This window comes from Neofelis nebulosa, chromosome 2, assembly GCF_028018385.1.
Source record: "Neofelis nebulosa isolate mNeoNeb1 chromosome 2, mNeoNeb1.pri, whole genome shotgun sequence".
Taxonomy (NCBI): domain Eukaryota; kingdom Metazoa; phylum Chordata; class Mammalia; order Carnivora; family Felidae; genus Neofelis; species Neofelis nebulosa.
In genome coordinates, this window is record NC_080783.1 from 75,166,811 (window position 1) to 75,183,873 (window position 17,063).

At 38.5% G+C, this 17,063-nt stretch overlaps 1 long non-coding RNA gene across 1 annotated transcript; it reads left to right on the plus strand.

Annotated features, from left to right (window-relative positions):
- Positions 1–12,438: 12,438 nt before the first annotated feature.
- Positions 12,439–16,284, plus strand: LOC131493019 (uncharacterized). Its single transcript, XR_009252399.1, has 2 exons — positions 12,439–12,622; positions 16,124–16,284. It is a non-coding gene; the product is annotated as an uncharacterized LOC131493019 (long non-coding RNA).
- The last annotated feature ends 779 nt before the right edge of the window (positions 16,285–17,063 follow it).

The following is a 17,063-nucleotide window of genomic DNA, read 5'->3' on the forward strand; positions in this document are numbered from 1 at the left end:
AATCAAGAAATTTTTTTCCCCACATCCAGTAATACAGCATGAAAATCACTTCCAACTAATTTGGACTTTCAATTGCATGGATTCTCCTATAAGGAGAAAATGAGAATTATGTTTGACTTTCTGAAATGTGTATTTTTTTAACATTATAGAAACCCTCAGTACTATTTGTCAACATTAATTTTAAAGTGCCCTATTCCCATTGTATTATGAATAGCGCCATTTCTGAAGGTAAAGTGTATGTCATATCAAATGCTTCTATCCTAGTTAGCAGAAATCATAAAGCTTCATATCACTCATTATGTTGTGGGAATTCATTCCGAAAATATTTCTTGATTGATAATTGATTTAATAGAGCTAAGATGAAGTTCATTTTTGTGTGAATTCCCTAGAAAGTAGAAGGAACAATGACTTTGGAATTCTGACAGGTGGTGAACAGGTCAGAAACATTGCCTTTTTTTTTTTTTTCTTAAAAACCTCTCTCCAGCAACTACATTTTGTCTACCAGTTGAGATTTCCCCACATGGAAGACAGAACAAAAATCCAAAGGTGAATTGAGTTGATGAAAGAAGAATATGGTTCTCTAATACTTGTAGTTATTTCTAGTCTTACTGTGAGCTTCTAATGAAATACAAATATTCTTTTACTGGTCTTTATCATTCCATAATGCTTTTTCCTATAGAGTGATTTCTTTCCTGGTATCTATTACTTACTTCTTATCATATTTGTGTCAGGAGTAGTAAGATTGATAATTAGTAACCATCATTGAAATATGGTTTTATAAGTCAATGCATTTTATGTTTTCTCCTACCTTTATCACTCATAAGAAAAATGGAGCTTCAGACAATAGTAGAATGGCACCTGCTAAAACTTACTTGTACAAGGCACAAGCGGAAGTGTAAGGCAGAAAAGTCAGTAGCTTGCTGTGGTGACAAGTCATGTTAACTCCCCACTGTTTCTTTTCTGCTTAGAAATTCAAGACAGACTTGTCAGTAATAATTTCCAGACTAATTTTTAAAAACCTGTGATTTCCTCTTTTATTAGTTTTAATAAAGAATCACTGCTCCCCTAAGCTTACTTGGAAAATTATTACCTATCAGCAAGACGGAAGACAAACATATATAGTATTGACAGCGGTAGAACGTAGGTCCCTAATGATGGCAATTAAGAGGTGAAAGTTACTGTAAAAATATATATATAATCTATTCTAAATTAAGTTCTTTTTGAAGATGTAACTTGAATTCTAGAGAGTTGACGATTGGAAACTAGTGGCGAGAATCTAATTTTACTGTCTAAGGTACAAGCAGATTTGCTCTGATAAATAGTAAAATTGTGAAATAGGGGAGAAAAGGCTTCACAGAACTTGAACCAGCCCAACCCATGTATCCATTCACGGATAGAATTTTCATTAGCAATGGTTTTTTTCTGTGAGAGGTAAGTACATCATTATTGAGATATAGTATAAAGACAGTGGCAGTCTCACTGTTTGCTGAAGTGGGGGTGAAATCATTGGCTTATTTCACACAAATGCTTATGGTCCTCTAGTTATCTGTAATGATTCATAACTTGGTGGGACAATATAGATCTGATCTGGGATTTGTCAGATTTGTTTTGTTATGACTACAGAACTTAATACATGGTGTTAGTATCGGGGCCAGGCTCAACATCCATGTAATTGACTTATTGTACTGTACTTCACTAAGTGTGCAGGAAATTCAGTTTGATTTGCAGTGCAATAAGTGTTATGATGTAATAGGCCATTTTATAGTGGTGTCTAAAAAATAGAAGGCAGAACTATGAACTTGAATGAATGAATGAATGAATGATCGAATGAATGGCTAGCAGGCTTGCTGAATGAATAAATGGGTGAATAAATGGAATCCATTGCCTTTATCAAGTCAGACTGGCTTTTCGAGATCCAGTGGAACTTTAAACTCCTCTAAAGTCCACCTATGTTAGGAACATTGGGTGTTCTGTGGAGAGGTTGCGCTCCTAGTGGATTAGTTTGTCATGTAAGGTGCATGAGACTTGAGTAGTGTAATAAGTCAGAAGCCAACCAATGCTAACAGAACGTGTAAGGAGGAAAGTTCAATAATGAATGATTCTGTGTCAAATGTGGTTAACAATGTATAAGGAAGGTGAGATGGCCCCCAGTGTAAGGAGACCAGGAAAAGGGAAAAGGGCTTTGAGTCTGCTGTCACTAAAGCGTGTTTTATAGCTTCCACTCTTCCCTGCCTTGTAGCTTAGCGGGAGAGACACCAATTATTGTCAACATGTTATTCAATTATTTTTTTAACCGTCAGCTCAGAGAGAAATCAGCTCGATGTCGACATCACTTTTTGGGAGAGATGGATGGGGAGAAATAATTCAGGTTTGAAAGCAATCGTCTAAATTTACAGCTGTATGTGGTCAAACAACTATTGACGCTTGAGAGTTTCCAATTGCTGGTAATAGACTGGAAAAAAAGATAATGTGTTTGATCGATCAGCATGAACAAATTTCATTTAGGGGATCAATAACAGTTTATACTTGACAGAGCTGAGGGACCACATTTATTTTTCCCTTTGATTGAATAAATGTTTTCAATGGGACTGCAAATGTAAAGCAATCCTAACCATTTCTTCACTTGAGGCACAGCTCCTGCTACAGCGTTATTGCAAGCAATGTGTATTTAAAACTAATATACAGAAAAGTGGATAGCCAGGGGCTGGAGCAGTTGAATGAAACTAATGTACAGTTTATTAAAACACAACACATGGTAAGAGAAAGGTTTCGTTTTCTTGGTGTTGAGCAATGGAAAAAATAGGAGAGAGACATCACATTTCATGGTGTGAAGTTTTTTTGTGTGTTTTGTTTTATTTTGGTCTCCCTCTCTTTTTATTAAGATTAAACCCTTCAGTGGATGAAATAAATTCTGTAAAATATTCGATAGCAAAAAAAGCATCAAATACCTGTGACGGGTAACCCCAGGGTGAATCTTTCCATAGCACGTGCAGCACTGCCTGCCTTGGCCATCTGCATACACATCTGGCTGGCTCTTTTTCCCTAGAGCCATCTTCCCACCAAATATAGCCCCGAGCTCTGAAAATGTTTCTTAAATGAATAAATGGTGGGACCAACGACTACCAATAGTGATTTCCTGCCAAATGGCCCTATAGCTGAAGTTGACTCATGGCCTTTCATCTGGGCTCGTTGGCCAGTTCTGAGGTGTCTGCATGGCGTGCAGAATGTAAGCCCTCATTTCATGGATGGAAGAATGACATCACAGGCCACATGCAACTCAGCTGACGAGATGAGTGAGCTAAAGGAGGGAGGTTTCCCACTGACCGTCTAGAAAGTGGTAGGTAGGAGTTTTGGTAGTTCTGGTCGCGAGACGAAACTGGCATTTTAAACAGAAGAAGCCCCTGATGGCTTTCGTTTTTTCTTGTATATGAAAGAGAAATGGTTCTTCTTCTTTAAAACATAGGTTTCCAACTGACATGCTGAGAGTCGTTTTGATCAGCTCTGAGGATTCTTTCCCCCGCGGATATTCATTTCTAACGTTCCTAAATATTCCTGTCCGGCATCAGAAAGCGCAGATTCTAGATGCACGGCTTTTTTCTTTGCCTCGGTTTTATCAGGAGAAAGCTCTCTCTCCGGAGGCCTTGGGTGAATCTCAGGGGTAGTCGAAATGACCCTCCCGATGTTCCGCGCTTCCGTTCACGAAGACCTAGCGATACCACTTACGGGGACACAGCAACCACGCCATTGCGTGCAAATGCCTTCAGTTCAGGTGTCGCGCCGAAGACAAGGGTGAAATTTTCTGAGCAGAGAGTCTTCCTTCTCGGCACAACGCGTAAAAACTCCTCTCCAAAGAGGCTGGAGTTACAGCGCCCTGCAATTAAGTTTCCGACGATACAGATGACAGGCGTGCCTTCAAATGTGGGGAAGATGCCAACGGTAGGTGCGCCGCGTCTTGTTCCAGCTGCAGCAGCCAGCCCCACGTTCCCCGGCATGTGCCTCTGCGTGCGAGCTGAGATGGTGAGAAGCCGCTCCTGCGGAGGGGCCCGGTGCCAGGTCTATTTTAGGCGCCGGGGCTTTGAATTGTTTAAAATGCATATTGTTTGTGTACATCTCACGAAGGAAAATGCCAGCTCCGAACGCCCCGGGCTGCTTGCATGTCAGATGATTAAGTCTTCAAGCCCTACAGCCCAGGGGTCATTATCAATGGCTCTTCCCGGTCAGGGTATCCGCAGCAGAGTTGGAGGCAATGGTTGACCTTTTGCTGGCACTTCGGGCTAACCCAGCTTCTGAGGGCATAAATAATCATTTTTAATTTGTTTGCCTGGGTTCTATTTGTTTAAGAATGCAAATGTATTATAACATATGTGACTTACAGATACTCTTTGGAGAAGGGAAAAGCAGTTTCCATAGCATTTCTCTTTCTTTTGAAACAAAACACTTACCAAAGGGAAGAAGATGACAGAATAAATAATAAAGATTAGTCAATTATACTCTGCTGCTTGGCAGTTTGGGATGATCACTTTAGAACTGTACATTTTTCTTGTAAAGTGTGAGCTCCCTCAGTATTACAAAATAATCTTAGTTATCTTCCTCAGATATTAGCTATCCTTTTAAGTGATTTGATGATGCTTTAAAAACCTTATATATCTCTGTCTCTATCATCTCTATCTCTATCTCTATCTCTATCTCTATCTCTATATAATTTGCCTTTAAATCAAGTTTTTTTGTTTGATTCTGAGGAAATACGTATCCATACTGTATTGATTTTGGACTGGATTAACTTCTGATGTCCTTGAGCTCTTTTCACCTTTGTGGAAGTATAAATACTGAATACGGAGTAAAATAATAAATCTCAAAAGAATAAATAATATTCAGGATTTTAACGACCTTCTTTCTACTGCTATCAACTAGCATTGACTATTCCTCGCACGCTATGAAAGATCAAAAAAATAAACCCGTGGCCTATCACTTAACTAGCGAGATAAGGCAGAGGGGATCCCGGAAATTCAGTGGTGAGCAACCATTAATTTCATTTTCTAAATTAATTATTAAAAGCGGTAATGTGATGGTGCATGAGTGATATGTCTGTTTTAGTGCAGATTCACACTGGCCTTACAGATGATATGAAGTCTCTGAACACGGGGTGATAAAGCATGGTTTTACATCACAATAACTCTTGTAATAGTTAAGGTGACACTAGCTCCTTTAACAACAGTGACAAATGCATAATGGCACACATGCAATAGAAATTGATATTTTGGTCTCCTATAATCCAAAACAGGTGCTCTGGACTGGTGGATGCCTTTCCTCTAAGTGGTGACTCAAGAAGCCGGACTTCTTCTGTCTTGTGGTTTCGTCGTCTTCAAGTATGGCACCCAGACATAGCCGAGATCCCCTTCCCGAGCTGGCAGAAAGAGGAAACGCATGAAGGACCTTGTGTGGGAGGCTTTGTAGGTCAGTCACTTCCACTCACAAGTCATTGACTAGAGCTTAGTTTAGTGGCCACACCCAACTGTAAGAAAGTTTGGAAAACAGTCTAGCTGTGTTCTGGGGAAGAAGAAGAAATCGATTTGGGAAGGGTTAGCCAGTGTCTGGCAAAGCTCTGGTACTTTAAAATGACATCACATTGCTATGGCTGTGATAATAAACTCCGTGGCTGATGTGATAGTTTATACAGGAATCCTCCAAAGAAATACATTTATTTGTTTCAAACTAAGAGATTTTGAATAACTGCACTTTGAACTGTCCGAGGTGATGTATACACTTTTGGAAGACGATATGGCAAAGGTCCCAGCTCTCTTGGAGAATTGTTTCATCCGGGGAGAGAAGTGATGCAAACAGAAGTCAGTACTATCGTCAACCTTATGTTGGGTCTCTGGCATTCAGACAGCTCTGGTTTCCATCCAGACCCAAGGAATGGTCATGTTTGAAAGTGACTCATCCTATCTAATAATACTTGGCTACTGAGACACTAGCTATGTAGGCAGTAGGAAGTAAAGGCTTCCAAAAAATTCTGTTTTTTTGTCGTGGATCCCATATTCTTTGGTTTTCTCAACAGAATACAGTCAGTTTCGTATATATATAAATGGAGGTGGCATGGGTACATTTAAAATAACACATCTTGCTGAATCATTAATATTTAGACTCTAATCATTAAAGGGTTTTATACTTATTTAAAATATGTGCTTAATTCTAGAAGTCATTATTATTACTGTTAAGCCCATTATGTTTACAACTCCATGTCTCTGTTTTGCTCCAGTTGTTTTCTTGTCCTTTTTTTTTTTTTGTCTCTTTCTTGTTGTGTTCCTTAACCTCTGCCCCTTAAACTAATAAATTAAGTTCCCAGTATGTGAAGGTGCTGTCTGTTCCTGAGTTGTAATGAATGCCTCCTCATTAATCAGAGAGCAGAGATCCTGATGGAGATGTTCCCTTTTCTACTGTGAACCAGACGTCACGGTGCTGTGTCAGGTGCTTGTACTATGTCCTTGGTCTCTATCTCTTGTATTCAGCAACCAGGTAAATCCATGAAAAATACACAAGAATTATTTCAACAATGACCAGAATGGTATTGTTGAGATTACAGAGCCTACGCTGGTTTTGTAAACTTAAGAAAAGCCAAACTCTTTTCTTCGGAGCAATGGGAATCCTATAATAGTTATTCTATCTATGTACTTCATCTATTACAGAAGGTTAGAAAATTTCTCTGAGTAGCTGAGCAATACAATTTGTATCTGTTATAATGAGATAAACTTAGTGAATAACTTGTGAAATTCATCTTATCCTTACAGACGTCAGGGCAACTAAGTATCATGAATATCTGTTGATTTCTCATTCCAAAATAAATAATGAGCAATGACTGAAATTTAAAAAGTAATCACTCCTCTAGTCATCTGGCTAATGTAATGTTGAAATGCAAGTATTTTTTTCATTGAAATTAAAAGTATGTTGTCTGAGTGTAAATCTCTGACTTCTGAACATGTTAATACCCTGCAGACATCAATTCACTATTCACATTCTCAAAGTCCGAGTTTGGTTACTGTGATGGCTGATGTCTGTTGTGACTTCAGGTTGCCAAGAGATGATTGGCTTCAGTGTCACCATGCAAAAATTTGTCCTGGTATTTCTTGGGAGAATCATATGTTTTTCTGAATCCCAAATACTGAGAAAGATCAGTTTAGAAATCCGGAAAATGGGGAAAAGTATTGTAATTCCACAGGACTTAAAGTTGAACAATCAACATAAAAATGTTACTGGAGCAGCTTCAAGTCAAAAGCAGGGGTAGGAACTGGGGCGCCTGGGTGGCTCAGTTGGTCAAGCGTCCGACTTCGGCTCAGGTCATGATCTCACGGTCCGTGAGTTCGAGCCCCGCGCCGGGCCCTGTGCTGACAGCTCAGAGCCCGGAGCCTGTTTCGGATTCTGTGTCTCCCTCTCTCTCTGCCCCTCCCCTGTTCATGCTCTGTCTCTCTCTGTCTCAAAAATAAATAAACATTAAAAAAAATTAAAAAAAAAAAAAAGCAAGGGTAGGAAGTGCTGAGATGTGAAGTCCAAGAAAAATGTTTCCTGGAATGATGGCTAGAGCAAGGAGGACAGAAGGAGGACAGAAGTGGTCACAATCCTAATGAGTCAGGCTTCCCTAGTTACAGACTGGCTGCCAGGTTATAAACATGTTTGTGATACTGTCTTACCTACTGGTTCATCAATCTCACAAATGAAATAAATATTTAGGAGTTTTTTTTTTAATTTTTTTTTAACGTTTATTTATTTTTGAGACAGAGGGAGACAGAGCATGAACAGGGGAGGGGCAGAGAGAGAGGGAGACACAGAATCTGAAACAGGCTCCAGGCTCTGAGCTGGCAGCACAGAGCCCGACGTGGGGCTCGAACTCACGGACCGTGAGATCATGACCTGAGCCGAAGTTGGATGCTTAACCGATCGAGCTACCCAGGCGCCCCATAGAAGTTTATACATATAGTATACGTTAAGTCCTGTGATTGATGCCCCAAGAATAAACAAGTTTTGGGAGTAAAATGAGTTCCTAAATTGGTAATTTCAACATTTGATTCTGTGCAGTGCCTTTAACCTTGCTAGGAGATTAGAATGTTACTGTGTTCAAATACCACCCAATAACATTCACTGGCATTTTCAGTGTTTGAATATACTCTATCAGTTACAGTTCTTTGTAAATAATACTAAACTTCATAATTTTTAGGTATTAAACAATTTTTGATATTCATAATAGCAAGTAAAAAGTATGCAAAATGTTGAAAGTATCTTAAGAAACATAAAGAAAATCACTTAGCTCATCATCTGTTTTAGATCAGAATAAAACACTCATTTATTATTATATCCTTTTTTAACAGAACAGTTCTGAAACTTTTAGTGTAACCCAATCCATGAATGATTCATGTTTGTTATTATGGGCACTCATTACTATCACAGAAAGAAAATCTTATGAAAAATATAGTAATAACTTATGATTTTGAGAATTCTCAAGAATTTGCAGGGGTTCCGAAGTTTCATTCCCAAATCCCAAAGATTTGTGTTTATCAAGAATTTGGAAATACTATTCTATTCTCACACTTAGTTGAAGTGAGCGAGATGCCTTTACACTCAGCAGATGGGTTGAGCAGCTGGACCTCCAGGGGGCAGTTTGGGAATCCCAATGGTAACAACTCTTTTCCATACGAAGTAATGTTTTTAACTCTAGTGATACGAATGTGGGGAGTTGAAGTACTATTATGCTCTGTGAGGATCAGATAAAATTTAAATGAAGGATCTAAAGTTAAATTGCCAAGGTATTTGTGAGGATTCTCACACATAGGAACGTAGATTATAACCCCAGGCAATAACTTTGAATATTTGACTATTACTCAAAGTGGGTTGATTTCTAAGGCTGATGTGAGTTGCTATGAAATATACTAGTTGACTTAAAAGAGGTTCCAGTTATACCAAGTGCTTCTCTTAGGACAACAGTGACTCTATGCTATCGATGTCCTGAGAAACCATTTCTCTTCAGACTCTGTTCTGGATCCGGCTCAACTGATGTGACATTGTGTGACTGGCTGGGTATGGTACAGCTTTCGTGCCTGCACTTAATAGCTCATGAGTTATTTTAAGTCTGAAAGCCCTCCGAAATAAGGAGCAGCTTTCAGTGGCATGGACATCCTTCAGTCTCCACCTATGTTGTATATTAATTATGTGATCAGCAATGCATCAGGCTTGAGTGGAAGTCTATGAAAAGACCAAGAGAAGGATGACCTGGAAAGTCAGGTGCTTATTATTATGTGAAATAAGATAAAGATGAGAGTGAGGCCTTCCCACGTTGAGGCCGGTGGGGTGGAATGGAAATGAGGGGATCCGAGCTCTAACCTTGGTTCTATGTACCACTGGGTAAGTCATTTGTTCTCTCTGGCTATGAAGGTCTTGTTCGTAAAATAAGAAAGCAAGCTGGATGATCTTTGTGATTAACCGTATCAGCAAACAAGTTTCATTTTCACTGTCAGTGCCTTGGTTGAGGTCCTTATTAACCCCAGTTTGACTATTCCAAATATCGCCTAGGTTCCAGTTTCACATTTGTCCACCCTGTTTTCCACATTCTTGTTAGAGATCTACCAAAAACACAGGTCTGATCATTTCAGCGCTCTCTTTACAACTCCACGGTGGTTTCCGATTTCCTATAAAACGAAGCAAATTTATTTTTGGGGGCATTTAAAGCTCTTTATGATTTGGTTCCATTTATATCTTCAGCCTCATTGCTCTTTATCCCTCAGAATATATCCATGGTTACACCTTACCCATCTACTAAAAAGATGAAAATATGTGAAACTGAAAGATTTTGCTCCGGTCCTACTCTTTATTTTGACCTGTATATATTTACGCTAGCTATTACACCTGAACGAAAGGCCTTTCCTCACAATCTGCACCTAGTGCTCTTCCTTTCATTCTGCAAAATTCAAATGAAGTATTTTCTGATTCCCCTTCACGAGAAGAGTTGAATGTCTCTGACTTCATGACCCATGGTATCTAGCCCATACTTCTACGTGATGGTAATTACACTGCATTAAAACTTTTTATTCATCATTTTTTTCTTACAATCGTCAAATCTTACTTTTGCGTATTTATTTTCTTGTCTATCTCGTGGTTGCTACCTAATAGATTCTCAGTACATGTTGGCTTACTGGAACCAGCATTAATGGGTATCAGCTCCTTAAGGGTAGGGGCCATAATTATTTTCTTCACCATTATATACTCAGCACTAAACATAATGTCTGAAGCAAAATAGATGTTTATTGAATATCTGTTAGGTGAAATATTCACAGGTTAATAAATGTATTAATGGTTTTTTGTTTGAATATATCAACCCAAGTTCACCTCAGCTATAGTTATAGTCACTGTTGTCCTATGGAAGTTTTTTTTTGGTAGATAATGTTAATGTGATGGGAATGGTCATTTATTTTGGAATATACTATTAAGTGAAGTTAAAAGAGGAGAAAATTAAAAACAAATTCTTCTTTTAAGCTATGCATATTTGGAAAGTAGACTTTGAAACTGGTCCTTTTATACCTCTCATTATGTACTACACTCATGGCCAAAAAGATTCTAATCCTTTTTCCGCAGGTATATCCTTCATCCCCTGTTCCTTGTGCCGTCAGTGATAACCTGTGTAGTCTTGATCAGTTTCCTCGTTTTAAAGATAGACATACTAATTCTTATTGCATTTATAGGGATGATGGAAGGCCAATCTGTAGGAAGGTGGTTTGCTATCTGTAAAGCTCCATACAAAGGAAAGAAATTATTCTTTCCATATATGTCCCTAATCTAAAGTTACTCTTCATGTCTAAATCAAGTCCTCTTTCTTAATCTTTAATGCTATTCTCAGAAGGTCTGGTCCTGTGGAAATGAAGATTAACCATTCATTTCCCTTTTTTTTCCTTTCTTTTCTTTATTTTTAATGTAACTGATTGCCAAGTTGGTTAACATACAGTGTATACAGTGTGCTCTTGGTTTTGGGGGTAGATTCCCGTGATTCATCGCTTATATACAACACTCAGTGCTCATTCCAGCAAGTGCCCTCCAATGCCCATCACTTCTATTTGGTGAGGAGGTATATATATTCTATTTAATCTAACGCAAGTTATTCAACACTTTCAATTTCCTTTTCCACGTGTATTAGTCAGCTTTGACTGCCATAGCAAAACACCATAAGTTTCATGGATTAGACAACAGAAATTTATTTCTCATAGGTCTAAAGGCTGAGTAACTGAAGATTAAGATGCTGGCTGAGTCAGTTTCTGCTAAGAGCTCTCCTCCTGGCTTGCAGACAGCCACCTCCTTGCTGTGCCGTCACATGGCATGGATACAGTTTTCTGGTGTCTCTTATAAGAATATGAATTGTATTGGGTCAAGGCCCAACCTTTATGACCTCGTTTAACTTTAATTACTTCTATAAAGCTGCTATCTCAAATACTGTCACATGGGGGTTAGTGCTCCAGCATCTAAATTTGGGAGAGTCATGGTTCAGTCCATAGCACCGTACTGAATAACAACTATGGAATTTTTTCCATTTTGTGTCACCAGATTTTTAATTAATGTCTATGCTTCATCCTGGTTATATGTACTTTAGTGAACTGGCAGAATATGTGTATATATGTATATATGTATGTGTATATATGTATGTATAAATATATATATTTATAGGTTAAGGTATATATATGTATGTATAGAGGTATATATATGTGTGTGTGTGTGTGTAATGTTCGTTCTATTTTTGTATTAAAATATTTAATTTTATATTTTGAACATATGAACCCCAATATTCCTATCTCAAAGTCTCTATTGGCTATGATTAAAGTTTAATTAGGGTTTTTTTTTACAAGTAAGAAAAAAAATCTCCTCTACGTTTTTGTTAATGTTATGAATTAGCAGGAGATATTCAGAAATAGAGTTGCTTACATGTTGTTTGAAAATTGTTTACAGCAAATAATGAACAAAGCAAATCAGATTGCCAAAGGCCTGGCTGTTGAAAAAGTGTAGCACATTATTAATTAAAATACAAGTCAGCTTTTCCAGCACTTGTAGCCTGTGGGTATCGAATGTACTCCACTTGATTGAATCAGGTAGTGGCAGCACAGGCATTTTTTATTTTGTGCTGGAAGGGATAACAAAAATGTAAAGCTGTTTTCTGCTACTTCATTTGAAAAAATATTATTTTGGAATGAAGGCCCACCAGCTGCAGCAGACAGGCAGAAATAATATAAAATCTACACTATACCCTTGCACTGTGCTTTTTAAACAAGGGGTCTACAACCTCAGACACTCTCCTGGCATTGTATTATAGGCAGACCTTTGTCTATGGCCAAGGAAACAGTTTCCATGGAGATGCGAGGCATTTGACAATGGTCACTGTTTTGGTGAAGAAAATTAATCCAAGCAGGAGACCAGTTTAGAGTTATAAGATTTTTTTTTTTTTCCTAAGCAGAAGGAGGGGAAGAAAGAATTGAGAAGTAGCATAGAAGAAAAGCATATCTGCCTTTCGGGTATTCTTTTTAACATGCTGAAGTCAGTGAAATTTGGAGAAACCACAAAGTGTGTTTCCAGTTTCAATGCTGATGGGAATTCTCAGGTGAAAGAAAAAAATAGTAAAGAGAATATGATCTTTTATAATACACTTAAATATTTAGTCCACCCCTAGGATAAGTCAGGAAAAGAAATAATGCTGAGAGTTTTTTTTTTTAATTCAAACACTACCAACCATTAAACTAAAAACTGATACTTTTTAACTCTGCCTGTTCCAAACTCTTCAAGAACAGAGATCTCTTCTTATTCATCTCTGTGTTTCTTTTAGTCCAACATCTGGGAAAATAATTAGAATAGTAGGTTTTTCATAAATGTTTGTTGAATGTCGTGGATACATCAAATCGTGATGATCCATAAAACAAGAAATACAATAATTTAAAAGGATTGTGAATGCTACCTACAGAATCAACTCTACCCATGTCAGAGCCCCTCTGGATTCCATTCAGACAACTCTGAAAGTGTTTTAATGCTTTTCAGGCCACCAGCGTTGAAAAGAACATTTAGAGATTTTTAAGATGGTTTACAAAAATGCCTGGTGAAGAAACAGGTTTGGTATGGTAATAATGGGCGGAAGTGAAACGGAGTGAGTCAAATGCCTTTTGGACTTGTGGGATCTTGGTGTCTTTTTGGGTGGAATTAGTCACCCCTGGCCATTGGATTGAACTTCTTCCTCCTTTATTGCGCTCATAGGTTCGAAATCTTTATAGTGGGCACCAGTGAATCATATTAATCTCTATCTCTTGTGACAGATTTCCTGGGTTTAAATTAGTGCATTCCTACAGTTCTCAAGTTAAAGCCTTCAATGAAGCAAATTAAATATCAACCAAATTCACTCAGTTCCATTCCATGCTTTAGTCCAGGTCTGCCATTCTCTAATTCATAATAATTGTCTGAGATGTCGTCTTTACCCTGAGAGGTTTCAGTGGACTTTATCATTTAAAAAGCTCTCCCTATTCAAGGAAGCTCTTCACTGACCTAGGTTCATGATGCCTTGACATGTTCCCTGGACCTCAGGGAGGAGTGAGCTATGTGCCATTCAGACAGAGGGGGAAGGAGCTGGCTTCTGTCTCAATTCTAGAAGCAGCATACTCTGTCTAGCCTGCCAGAAGGATGTTCTATAATGACAAACCACATTTTCTCTTCCCTCCCTCCCTTTTTCTCCTTGGTGTAAGGTATATGCTAAATCTGTTTGCTTCTCCCCCTGTGTTGTGTCCTCTTCTCTCATCCTTTCTACTGCCCAGTATGAGCTCATTATATCTTTTTCAGTCATTTTTGAGTCCATGCCTTGTCAACACTCCCTTTAGAACTTCCTTCCCCCCTTATTCCCTTTTTCTGTCTGCTGTAGGTACAAAGTGGTTTTCTTCCTTCCAAATCCCTACGCTGCCAACAGAATTTGCCTTAGGAATTAAGGGCACATTTACAAGATTATAAATTGGTCATTGATATATGGGCGGTCCATTTTCCCCCCTCCATTCTCACAGGCTTTTAAGCTGTTTGCATGGCCATGAGACAACAGACAGTTTTCAAAGCTATCTTGGCCTTTCTTGTTTTTTACTTCCTCTCTCTTGTGGGCATGTAAATCTTCGTTGCTATAGAGCAACTGATTGTGACCTTATGTGTTAGCAGTTCTGTTCCCTGAAAACTAAAAATAGGCCTTAATCTTCTCAACATGTGAGTATCCAAAAGGGGCTCTTTGATTAATAGCTGCCTATATGTAGTGGCATCCGTGTCCTCCTTCAAGCACACTGGGGGGTGGGGGTGGGGTGGGGAGGGGGTGCTGGCGAAGGAGAAGAGCTGCAATGTTACCATTTGTTATGGACGGCTTGTTGTCTTGTCTCCAGAGTCCAGCTCTTTCCTGACTTCTGTGCTCCATTGAGAAGGTCACTTTTGTAGGCAAACACTGTGAAAAATACACTACCAAACATAGGCTGTGTGTCTTCCTTTGATTTTGAAATTCAATTCAATTTTTTCATTTTATATGTCAGTTCTCAAAAGTAACATGAAGCTACATTTTGCTGCATAACAGAATTTTAGAGAACCTAGTTCTCAGTGGTGCTCCAGTAATTAAATAAACAAATTCCCCTCCCCTTCCCCCTACCAAAAGACCTAGGCATCGAAGTCCAAATTATAATCTTTTTTTTCTTTTTTTTTTTTTTAAATCACTGGTTGCCTTTGCAGGGGTGAATGAGATTCCAATTGCTAGTAGCTCTGATAGGCTCAACACCTGCGTGTGTTTGAAATCCACATTCAAGTACATATTGGGTCAAACCCTAACCAGATGTAGGTACACAGCCAAGTTATTGGATTTCTTGATGATGAATAGAAAGCAGACAATGCACCTGTCTGGTTGTGGAAAGGATTTGCATAAAAATGAAGGAAGAGTACACATGCTTATGTAAAGTGGTGATTTACCAGGATCACCTATATATGTATGTTAAAAAAAAAAAAAAAACAACAACAACAACCCACACAATACAGTTTTTCTAAATGAAACCATGTGAGGTGTTATAAACACACACACACATTTGCCAACAATTAGGAAACGTGTTGCTAGTCTGGGGCTATGTTAGAACGATTTGATTTCCTGGCATATTTATCCTCTGAAGAAGTGAAACATTATACTATGCCAGTTACTTAGATGTTAGATACAAAATGCTGCTTGCCATCTGATCTTTTGTGCTTGAGGTGGATGGAGGAAATAAAGATTAGGAACAAACTCCTCACAGAGATGTGAGGTACCCAAAGAGCAAGGCTCTTTTTATTGAACACGAAATCTCCATGGCAGGTAATATGGCTGGGATTAGCTTTTATTTTGAGAATTCAGATTCCCAGCTCAAATCAACTGACTTGACGGCTTGATGAGATTTCCACTGAAAATAAGTATTTATTGTATAAAGACGAAAGAAAGGAAATGTACTCTGGTTTTGTTCTATTTTGTTTTTTAAAGCTGAACATTCCTTCATTTTTTTTCTTGCAGTCACCCTTGCGTGATCTTATCTATCTGCAACAGCCCCTTTCTTAGCCTATAGGCCACCAACCTTCAAATTTAACTCTTCACTGAAAACTTTCCTCCTTGTTTAAACTCATCAGTGTTCTAAAACATCTTTGTAGTGATACTATGATTCTGGATGAAAGAATTAAAACCATAGACCTTATGTTTGGAACCTCGTTTTTAATGTGAAAATATATCTAAAAATTAAACCAAGTGTGGGAGATAACAAAAATTTTAAATTATCATTATACTCATGCATCATTGCCATCACCAAAAGAATATATATATATTATATATATATTATATATATATATATATACACAGAGAGAGAGAGAGAGAGAGTTGATGTAAGATACATGACTTACAGTTTAGAGTGTAAATAGTAGCTCCATCACAGTGATTCCAAATACTACCTAAGAACCCATCTATTCAGAAGGCATGAATTCCATGATCTCTCTTCTCTGGAATGGACCACCCCTCGCCTGATGTACTCAGAAACGTCTCAGAGCACTTTCTTGTCACCCAGGACCAGTCACATTTGTTCTTATTTTACAGGTATAGATGTCATCCTTGCAGTAGGAAACATTCTGCCCTGGCCATCAGAAAGTGTTTTCCTGGAATGTGCTGTTCCTTTTTTGCTGCCAACTCTAATGTTGAAGGTCAGAGGGTAACAGATGAAATCTAGAGAATGCAATCAACCAATTCCCACCTTCTAAGTGGTGCCGAAGTGTTTTTATTTCCTCCTGTGACTGAATAGTGTCTCTTTGTTCCTCTTCACTGCTTGATTCCCCACCTGATTGTAGAGCCACTTGGAATTGAACTTACTTGCTTCAGGGGGACTTCAGTGTTGCTGTTACCCCCATCAAAACCAGAAACTTTGGGAAAGCAGGTCAAAGGTAGACAGTTTGAAAAGTACCTCCACTGTCTCTGTTCCACACGGAGAACACATTACCACCTTTCCTCCCTGGCTGTGTTATCTCATTGCCACTCCAGATCCATTATCCGCTCTTCTCTTCCCTGCCATGTTCTATGTCCTAAGATTCTAAAATCTCTGCATCTCATACACAAGCTGCTTTGCTTTTCAGCTTCTGGTTGAGTTTGACCAATAGGAGGCATTGGTGGGAGAATGACGGTGTGGGAAAAAGGAAAGATCAGTGAATTTTTTCCTCCTCATGCTCGATCTGGGAGGTAGTTTTAATATTGGCTGCATTCTTCTACATGAGATAATGGTTCCTTCTGGTGGCTCCTGTCCCATAATTATAGCTTTCAATGGTTTGAGAGAATATTGTATCCTGCCTTGGACCATTCAGAACTAAGGGTGATAATGGCTTAGCACTATTGCTAGTTTCTAGGTGCTTCCCTGTCGCTTTTTAGTTCCCCTAACCCTGCCCATATCTCTGTAAATGGTTCCTTTACTAAACACTTTTTAATTGCCTCCTTTGAATATGACATTTGTTTCCTTCAAGGGTCATGACTGATCAATGTAGAAACTTAT